Raw genomic sequence first — 11,050 nt, forward strand, 5'->3', positions numbered from 1 at the left:
TTAACTGATGGAGCCACCCAGGCGCCCTCTCACTTTAAACACTTAAAAACTATTTCTTCTTTCTATTTTTACCTACATAGTTCAAAATAATCTTATGTGACAAACATGGAGACGCACTGCCCAGATCCCTCTTCAAGAAAGGACTCATTGCCTAGCTGATGCCAATATGGCGAGCTGGTAGTGTTCAGGTGTTAGCTTGCTCAGGCTTCCTCCTCTTCCAAGCTGAGATCACACTCTCATTGAGGTGACCCCTTCAGAAGATGACTGCACAAAGTGGTGATGCAAAGGCCTAGCTACTTCTGCCTAGTGTAGTGCTCCTTTAATGTGTCATCTTAACTGTAGACATCTCCTGCAGGCTTGCAGAGACTTCTGTCAGATCCACCGAACTGTCTGAGGCCCTCCCTGCTGGACTTGGCTTCCTCTTTCCTTTCAGAGGTCTCAGATCTGCATTGGAGTCTGAAGACTCTCCTTGTCAGTTCTGCTTTCTCTTCCTTTTATGTTTTGTGTTACCCCTCAAAAGGCCGCCTCCCCTGAAACTGTTGCTTATAGAACACTTAGACCTTTTCCACTGGTGGTGTGCTGCCCCTCTAACTTTTCCCAGTCCTCCCCATGTAGCTCCAGCACAAAGTTGGGTTAAATTCATATTCAATGATTATTCTATTATTATGTAAGTATTCTTCACAGTTCATTTATATTTTACTGAAACTTCTTGTGCAGCTTTTTGTTTTACCCGAAGTTAATAACTGCCTTATTTGGTGGGGGGAACTTAGTTTTCTATGTACATTTCATTAATTCTTCCCTAAACACATTAACAGAAGGATAACACTTTCTTAGAGAATTTAGAATGCTTTCGATTGCAAGTAGCATCATGCCCAACTAAGAGTAGCCTAAATAAGAGGTTTATTATCTCACTCTTTTTCTTTTAATTTTATTTATTTATTTATTTATTTATTTATTTATTTATTTATTTATTTAATTTATGTGAGAGAGAGAGCACAGAGGGAGAGGAAGAAGCAGACTTCCCGCTAAGAGGAGAGCTCCATGCAGGGCTTGATCCCAGGACCCTGAGATCATGACCTGAACCAAAGGCAGGTGCTTAACCAACTGACCCACCCAGGCACCCCTATTATCTCACTCTTAAAGAAGTCTTAGGAAAAAAAAGGGGGCGTCTGCCCTGTACAAAAAACAAAAATGGTGCCTGGGTGGCTCAGTCAGTTAAGCGTCTGGCTTCAGCTCATGTCATGATCCTGGGGTCCTGGGATCTAGTCCCACACTGGGCTCCTTGCTCAGTGGGGAGCCTGCTTCTCCCTCTTCCCCTCCCCCCGCCATGCTCACTTTTTCTCTTTCTCTCTCTCGCAAAAATAAATAAATAAAACCTTAAAGATAAGAAGTCTGTAGATAGGGAGTTCGAGGGTTGGTTAATTCAATGACATTATAATGTCATTGAGGATCCTGGTGCTTTTCACATTTCTGGTCTGCCAACCTCAGCATGTTGATTTTTCTTTTTTAGGCTTTCTCCCTCATGGTTATAAAATGCCTTTCATAGCTCCAAGTATCACTTATAAATGAACAAAGGCACGAAGGGGAACATTTCTTCCTCTCTCTTTCCTTTCTCTCCTTTTATCTCTCTTTTTGATACATAGGAAAGCGGGGACTCTCCTAGAATCCCAAGAGTAATTTCTCCTAATGTCTCATTGGCCAAGATTGGATCTCAAGCCATGCTGTACTTAAAAGGGAGGTACAGGGACACCTGGGTGGCTCAGTCGGTTAAGCGTCTGCCTTCGGCTCAGGTCATGATCCCAGTGCCCTGGGATTGAGTCCCGCATCAGGCTCCTTGCTCAGCAGGGAGCCTGCTTCTCCCTCTGCCTGCAGCTCCCCCTGCTCACTCTCTCTCTCTCACCCATGCTCTCTCTAACAAATAAATAAAATCTTAAAAAAAAAAAGGGAGGTACAATTGTCTGTCATATTCAGCTTCCACAGGAGTAGGTGGGCTCTGTCAGGTAAGAATAAGTGTGGGGTATTGAAAGCAGCGAGGGTATCTGCCACCTCCCACCGTCATGCTCAAATACCTAAGTATATCTATTACTTTCATTTATTTCTCTTGGAGACATCCCCTCCTCCAGGAATTCTCCATTCTCCTGTTTCAATTTGGATTGATTGTTATCACTTGGCCTGCTATATAGTTATTATTGTGATACTACTCTTGGTCATCATCCAGGGAATTCTATTGGATTCTATCTCATGATGGATCCCCTGTTTTCTGGATACTCTTTTCTTCTATTTTTTTCATGAAGCACATTATTCAGTGGTGCCCTGAGAAAAGTTTCTTGAAAGACAATTTTATAAGGTATTATATGTCTGAATACGTTGCTATTCTATACTCACGCTTGAGTGATTACTGGGTTTGGTATAGAATTCTAAGTAGGAAATAATTTTCTCTAAGATTTTTAAGATCATTGCTCCATTGTTTTCCAAGTTCCAGTGTGGTTAATGAGAGGTCTGATCTTCTTCTTCCCCTTCCCCTTCCCCTTCCCCTTCCCCTTCTTCTTCTTCTTTTCTTTCTTCTTTCTTCTTCTTCTTCTTCTTCTTCTTCTTCTTCTTCTTCTTCTTCTTCTTCTTCTTCTTCTTCTTCTTTCTTCTTTCTTCTTCTTCTTCTTCTTCTTCTTTCTTCTTCTTCTTTCTTCTTTCTTCTTCTTCTTCTTCTTCTTCTTCTTCTTCTTCTTCTTCTTCTTCTTCTTTCTTCTTCTTCTTCTTCTTCTTCTTCTTCTTCTTCTTTCTTCTTTCTTCTTCTTCTTCTTCTTCTTCTTTCTTCTTCTTCTTCTTCTTCTTCTTCTTCTTCTTCTTCTTCTTCTTCTTCTTCTTCTTCCTTCTTCCTTCTTCTTCTTCTTCCTTCTTTCTTCTTTCTTCTTCTTCTTCTTCTTCTTCTTCTTCTTCTTCTTCTTCTTTTTCTTCTTTCTTCTTCTTCTTCTTCTTCTTCTTCTTCTTCTTCTTCTTCTTTCTTCTTGTTCTTTTCTTCTTCTTCTTCTTCTTCTTCTCCTTCTCCTTCTTCTTCTTCTCCTCCTTCTTCTTCTCCTCCTTCTTCTTCTCCTCCTTCTTCTTCCTCCTTCTTCTTCCTCCTTCTTCTTCCTTCTTCTTCTTCTTCTTTTTAGAAAGAGAGAGAGAAAGTGCAAACGGTGGAGCGGGGAGTTGCAGAGGGAGAGGAGGGAGAATCTTAAGCAGGCTCCACGGGCTCAGTGCAGAGCTCAGTGTGGGGCTGGATCTCACAACCACGAGATCATGACCTGAGCTGAAATGATGAAACCTTAACTGACTGAGCCATGCAGGTGCCCCTAGGTCTGATGTTATTCTGATTCCATTTTTATTTTTATTTATTTTATTTTATTTATTTATTTTTAAAAGATTTTGTTTATTTATTTGACAGAGAGAGAGTGCACAGGTCTGATGTTATTCTGATTCCATTTTTATTTTTATTTATTTTATTTTATTTATTTATTTTTAAAAGATTTTGTTTATTTATTTGACAGAGAGAGAGTACACAAGCAGGGGGAGAGGCAGGTAGAGGGAGAGGGAGAAGCAGGTTCCCTGCTGAGCAGGGAGCCCAATGTGGGACTTGATCCCAGGACCTTGGGATCATGACCTGAGCTGAAAGCAGAGGCTTAACTGACTGAGACACCCAGGCACCATTTTTATTTTTTGTACATGATGTTTATCCTTTATTCCTTGATATTCTAAAAATTTCTTTTTTTTTTTTTTAAAGATTTTATTTATTTATTTGACAGAGAGAGACACAGTGAGAGAGGGAACACAAGCAGGGGGAGTGGGAGAGGGAGAAGCGAAGCAGGCTTCCCGCGGAGCAGGGAGCCCGATGTGGGGCTCGATCCCAAGACCCTGGGATCATGACCTGAGCCGAAGGCAGACGCTTAACGACTGAGCCACCCAGGCGCCCCGATATTCTAAAAATTTCTAATGTGCTTTGATGTGCGTCTTTTTCTTCTCCATTTTGTCTATTCTCTTTTCTGAAATTCCTCTAGGCTTAATGTTGAACATCTCTTTGACTTTTTTTTCTTACTAGGAGATTTCCTCAACTTTATCTTCCAATCATTCTGCTGAGTTTTTAAAATGTATTACCACAAATTTCTAAGAGCTCGTCCTTGTTTTTGATTCCCTTCCCTTTTTTGGTATCATCTAATTCTTGTTTCATGATTGCAATATTTTCTCTTATATCTTTAATCTTATTTCTTTTAATTATAATTTATATGGAAGTTTTCCTTTGTTCTTTGCAATGTCAATTTCCTCTAGGATTCTCATCCCCCAAGGTTTTTGTTTTTGTGTTGTTTGTCTCTGACATCCATGTTGAAGATGTTGCCAAAATATCTGATGAAACTTGGATGACTATTTTTAAGAGTGGATAACTAAAAAGCTTACTGGAAATCCATCCAATTTTTTCTCATGTGCTCTTAACCCTTCAGAGAAGACTACTCCAATTTCCTGATTGAGGAGTAGATAACCTGCTGCAAACATTCTAGAAACTGACTGAAAATGTTGAGGGTCATTATTCATAATGTGGAACCTCATTTAATCGCCTGTTTTCAGTACGATGTCTCATTGCTCACTCTCCATTGCACAAGGAATCCCCTAGACTGGAAACATTCTGGTTCCAATTCCATAGGAAATAAAAACCTTGTTTCCAAATCCAATTAGAAGAGAGGTTGTTTTGTGGCTGCATGAGATGGGGAAGGGATCTTAGAGCCTAACTGCTTCTTACACAGGCTTTCAACCAATTCTCCTATTTTCAGTCCCCCTCCTCACTCTTACTTTCTCAAATACTGAAGCTTTCCTGGGTTCTGTGGCCCAAATCAGCTAGTTTCCAAATTTCTTCTTCCTTTTTCTTTTCTTTTGCAGTGTTTTATAAATTATTATACTCACAGATACATTTATGCCAACATATACATTTTATATTCTCATTTCTCTTATTCACTATATATAATATATAATGTTTTTAATATTTTTCTCACTAATTTAGTATTGCAAAAACTGCTTTGAAGCCATTGATCTACTTTCATAGATTTGAGATCCAGATGTGTACTATATTAATAACGAAGAGAATGAAAATGTAACCAACAAAAATTGTACTGTGTAAATTACATAAAAATGAAGTGAAAAGCACATCTATTAACTGGTCATATAACTTAACTGGAACAAACATATGCAGTCCTTGTAATACATGTGTCGTCACTAAGATGTGATTATAAAGAATAAATTGTGATTTCTATGAAAGTCATAATTTTTAATTTAAAAATTTATAGAGTATATGTGCACAAAATGGTTTCAGCTCTTTTTCCTTTGAAATCACTGGGGATCACCTGAGCAATCAATCTTTGATGACAGGCATGGGATGGAGGGCACAGTTTAGGAAACACTGACTTAGTTAGTAGTGATCGTCTAGGGTAGGAGAATCTAATGTTGATTTTATGCATGTACTGCTGCCCAGGTTTAGCAATATTCTGGAAAGCTCATAGCATTTAAAAAAAAATTGGACAAATAGAGATTGGTAGGATGCTTCCCCATTTGCAAAGTGCTTTCACATCCATGATCTCATTTGAAGTGGGCAGGGCAGGGATTATCTTGCTCAAGAGATATTTCCAAGGTGTTCAGTTAGAATGAAGGCTTTCTGATTAGTTGCTTTGAAAGATTTATTGGAGTGTGTGGCTATTCTTCTACAGTGAAGGCTATTATTTAACAAATAGCCCATGAAACTTGTCTCATAACAAATCATCCCAAAACTTACTGGCTTAGACCCAAAATTTATTATTTCATACAGTTGTATCGGTTGGTGATGTGAATGGTTCTTTTGCAGGTCTTTCCTGGAACCGCTCATGTGACTTCAGTTATCTGATGATTTAACTGGGTTTGGAGAGTGCAAAATGGCCTCACTGGCATGTCTTGCAGTGCTGGCTGCCATCAGGGGTAACTTGATTCTCCTGGGATTGTTCATAGTGTGGGGTCTCAGTGTTCCAAGAGTATGAAAGTGGAAGCTGCTAAATCTCTTAAGTGGAAAGTTGCAAAGGCTGGAACTTGTGTACTGTCTCCAGCACAGATTTAAAGGTGTGGAGAAATAAACTCCATGGGAAGAGTTCCAATGTCACATTGCAAAGGGGTTGGGATCCAGGGATCAGTGATTCACTGGGGCCATTCTTTTTTTTTTTTTCCTTATATTAAGTAGACTCCACGCTGGGCTTGGAGCCCAATATGGGGCTTGAACTCATGACCCTGAAATCGAGACCTGAGCTGAGATCAAAAGTCGGACACTTAACCATCCCATCCAGGCACCCTGGGGCCATTCTTATAATAATCAACTACAGCTATTGTGTATGAAGACTGTTCACTCCAGGAGAACCTTTGAAAGAAATACCTGACTGGCTCTAGTATGGAGGATTCTTCTCTTTATCCTAAGCAATTCATAACTACACTGATATTATGAAAGGAGCACCAGACCAGTAGTTAGTAGATCTTGGTTTTTCATTGAAGCTATTCATTGTAGCACTGTTTGTAATATAAAAGACCTGGAAAAACCCCAACTAAGTTAATCGTAAGAGCACTGGTTGAATAAACTGTGGTAGATTCACTCAGTGGAATATTACACAACTATAAAAGAAAATGAATGAAGGTATATTATTGTTAAGTGAAAAAAAAAAAGGTAGAGGAGGGGTGCCGGATGGCTCAGGGTTAAGTGTCTGCCTTCGGCTCAGGTCATGATCCTGGAGTCCTGGGCTCAAGCCCGGCATCGGGCTCCCTGCTCCGTGGGACCCTGCTTCTCCCTCTCCTCCCTGCTTCTGTGCTCTGTCGCTATCTCTGTCACTAACTGTCTCTCTCTCTCTCAAATAAATAAATAAAATCTTTAAAAAACAACAACAACAAGGTAGAGGAAAGCATGTATAATAAAAATATGATTATCTAACAAAGAATAAGCCTGAATCCAAATGAAACAACAACGATTACTTATAGGAAGAAGGGAGAAAATAGGGTAGAGGGGCTACAATGGAAGCTAGCCCTCCCTGAATATGTCTTGTGGTGTAGTTGTAACTTTGAAACCATGTAAATTTTTAAAGATTATAAAACAAAATTAAAGATTTATAAAGCAATTTTATATAAAACAAAGTAAAACAAGTGAGCCTACTTTTTGTTGACTTGGTGGCATAACCACATAGGATTTTTTTTAATATTTATTTGTCAGAGAGAGAGAGAGCACAAGCAGGGGAAGTGGCAGGCAGAGGGAGAAGCAGGCTCCCCGCTGAGCAGGGAGCCCGATGTGGGACTCGATCCCAGGACTCTGGGATCCTGACCTGAGCTGAAGGCAGCCGCTTAACCCACTGAGCCACCCATGCATCCCCACATAGGATTTTTGAAGTGAATTTAAAACGTAGTAATTGGACTGTTCCTCACTAGTGGAATGTTTGGAGGATAAAAGGATGGCAGAAAAAAAAAAAGAAGGAAAGAAAAAGAATTGTTTGTAGTAATTATATTATTAGTAAAAATATTGGCATTGTTATTATGAAAGTATTATACATATTGTAGCATATATTCTATAGTGTGTGTGTGTGTGCGTGTGTGTGTGTGCGCATGCACACTACAGCATAGGAAAGAACATGAATCTGTTCAAGACTCTATATCTACTTCCCATTTATAGGAAACGAGCCAGAGAAACATGTTAAATGACACTGTGGAGGTGGATGCAACTAACCAAGTTCAGAATGTGGAAAAGATGAAAAGGCAATGACCTTCAATAAACCAATTGCAGAGAACACACAAAAATGGAGGCAATATAGATTAAAAGAGATCAAGAGATGTACCAAACCAATTCTTTGCTATTTCTTCCATTGAGAGTTGGATTCTAATTTCCCTCCCCTTGAATCTGAGCTGGCCTTAGTGACTTGCTTGACCAGTAGAATGTAGTGAAAATGACATCCTGGGAATTCTGGGACTATTTCATAAGAAGCCTGGGAGTTGCCAGATGGGGCCACTTGCAGCACTGTCTCTGGGATTCCTGAGCCTCCATGTAGGAAGTCTAAGTACCCTTAGATCGGTATGTTACAGAGGCCAGAATATATAGGCACAGGTGCAGTCATATGAATGACACCATCCTGGATCCTCCAGACCAACCATAGTCGATGTGGAATGGACCAGAAGGATTACTCAGCCAAGGATTGCTCAAATTACTAATCTATAATATGGTGAGATATAATAAAATGTCATTTGTTTTTAGCTACTCAGTTTAGGAGTAGTTTGCTCTACAATTATAGATAACCAGAATAACATCTAATATTTTAAGAGGGACATTAAGATCTAGTGTTAGTAGAATGTGGTTTGCAGGAGGAAAGGATGAGGAAGAAAACAAGAAATACGTTTTTGGGTGTGCACAATTTGTAAGGTAATGTTATTTTATGATGAAAATGATTCTTAATAAATAGTGTGGTGAAACTGAGGAATTGATTTATTTTATTTGAGGTTTCAAAAATAGCTATGGGAAATTGGTATGGGGGAAGAGAGAGAGAGAGATGCATAATTATTTTTCCCTTTAAGAATGTGCATTCCTGACATCTCTGAGGACTAAGATTGTCCTGCAGGGAGTATGATTAAAGTTACAAAGAGGAAAACAAAATAAGTAAGTCAGCTCTTGATCCTGCTGCTATATTTACCCACAAGAAAGGAGGCTGCTCTCAGGTGGGCTTTTGTCTAAGTAATGTCCTGAAATCCAAGTGTAAAAGAACAATATGAAATCTCAATTCTCCCAAACGGTTTGGGGCAGTTCAGCCCTTGAGCCCCTGGGGGGCTTGGTTCCCAAGGAGACTAATCCCACTTGCTTAGCATTAGGTATCACTGGGGCAAAAGAGCTCTAGTTTGAAGCTGTGCAGAGAGGCCCTCGTGCAGGCTGGAGCTGGGTCCCTCTGCCCCATAGGACATGAAATGTATTGATGTCAAAGTCATTCAAGTGAGTGTGCTCACTCAGGGTATAGGAGGAGGGGCCAATGGGCCTGGCAGGAGCTGGCCACTGACTGCTGAAACTAATTTCACCCCAGATAGAGCTCTTCCCCAAAGTAAAGTAGATCAAGGGGGAAAGCATCTGAGACCATGAGGTGGGGTCTCCATGTACAATTTAGTTGGATATTGGAAGCTCTAAGGATTTATTTTGGCCTCAGGTACTAGTTATTTCAAGTACAAGTTGTTCTTTGTTGCCTTATTATCTATAGTTTTCCATAAATACCCTTACTTTCATATGACCATGCCTCTGCCCAGGCTGTTCCCACAGATATGGCTTGCTTGCCTGGTACACTCAAATGCATCATTTAAATCTTAGCTCAAATGCTACCTGCCTATGCAGGCTTCCCTGACATTTCCGAGCAGACCTGAGGGTCCTCTGATCCCATCAATTATTGCACCTTTAAGTTACTTCCACTGAGGCATGTACTGCATTGTATTATAATGACTTGTTTGATGTCTGTCTTTCCATCAGGAAAGATAGAGATCATGGCTTCTTATCTCTGTATTTCCCAGTCCTAGCTCCAATACTGTTGGTGTCAATAATGTCTGAATGAATAAGTGACTGGATGGATAGTTTATGTATAAGGATCAATTTTGTGAATCAGGCTACAGAACTTCTAAGCCATGAATATCTTATATGTACGTATATAGAGAGCTTTATGGTTGACAAAGAACTTCCTCTTGCATTAGCTCATTGATTTTCACAGTAGCCTTATCAAATAGGTTCACACTGTTATTCCCATATTATAGATGGAAACATTGGGCTTTTTATAATCAGTTGGATAATAAAAGGCAGGATTGGACTCCAGTCTTCATCTCAGGCTCTAATTTCAGCTCTCCCTCTGCTACATTACATTGCCTTTTTCTAAGTTTCTACAGCCTTCAAGTGGAGCTGCTCTCTTGCATTTAAAAATAGTCGCTTTGTTGGGGGAAAGGACAGATGATGCTGATTTTATAGAGTGATGTGTTGGTAAGGAACTGGTGAGGCCTAAGGAATCAAGAACATGGATATCTGTTTAGCCCCTATTTCATGCCAGGAACTTTCATAAGCACCAACTCACAAAATCTTTGAGGAGTTGAAATTACCTTTATTGTACAGATGAGAAAAGTAAGACTCAGAGGTATTATTTGCCTGTTATGTCATGTAATTCTCACAAAGACTCTGAGAACAGTTATAACCATTCCCATTTTTCAGATAAGGAAACTGAGCCTCAGGAAGATGAACTGACTCATCAAAGAACCCACTAGCAAGTGAAAGGCCAGAATTTGAACCTGTCCTCATCTAACTCCAAAACAGCTCTGAGCTTAAAACTCCAAAGGTCTGGAAATGAAGAGACTTTTACACATGACACCCTTAATATTCTATTTATTTTGAATATGATTATGTTAGGGCTTAGTTAACTCTCTGCAGATTAAGAGAGATTTTTCAGACTAAAGATAACAATTAAATGTAAAGTCCTATGCAATCTGTGTCTGGGGATTTGTAAGACCTGCTCAGTTTAAAGGTGGTGAAAAAAAGAGTGTTCTTAGCTGCCAGACATGGAGGCCTATGGAATGGTCCTGTCAAAAAGGGGAAGGTAAGTGCTAACATCCACATCTGACAGGTGAGAAACACAACTCAATAACAGGCTCACACAATTTTCTTAGTGCAAATGTCACCAAGAGTAAAACAGATAGTCCAGTGATCAAAGACAAAATCCTGTGTGTAACTCTAATGAAAGGTACATTATAATTGAGCCACCTTAATTTAAAAAAATAAAAAGTTTGATTCAGCTATGTTGGCTTAGGAAGTGTCTACTTCATCTCCTAAATGGAGAGTGCTCATCTGGGTTCTCTTCTTTGATAAGTCTGTGCCTTCAGGGTGCTCAAAAATCATTTTGCTACATCCTGAAAAATGAGGCTTAAAGAAAAGAGTTTTATAAGAGATGGTCTGCATCTCCCTGAGGCAGACTCTGCATCTAAACTATCATAACTTACTTATTTGTTTATTTTTAAAGATTTATTCATTTAT

The 11,050-nt window shown here is 39.5% G+C and overlaps 1 long non-coding RNA gene across 1 annotated transcript in view; it reads left to right on the forward strand.

Moving 5' to 3' along the window:
• The window catches only part of LOC113915090, a 56,335-nt gene extending 45,285 nt beyond the window's left edge, over positions 1 to 11,050 (forward strand). The window contains exons 3-4 of the long non-coding RNA XR_003517585.2: positions 7,688 to 8,231; positions 10,235 to 11,050. This is a non-coding gene — a long non-coding RNA (uncharacterized LOC113915090). The remainder of the gene's footprint in view (positions 1 to 7,687; positions 8,232 to 10,234) is intronic.

This window comes from Zalophus californianus, chromosome 11 (genome assembly GCF_009762305.2).
Source record: "Zalophus californianus isolate mZalCal1 chromosome 11, mZalCal1.pri.v2, whole genome shotgun sequence".
NCBI classification, from domain to species: domain Eukaryota; kingdom Metazoa; phylum Chordata; class Mammalia; order Carnivora; family Otariidae; genus Zalophus; species Zalophus californianus.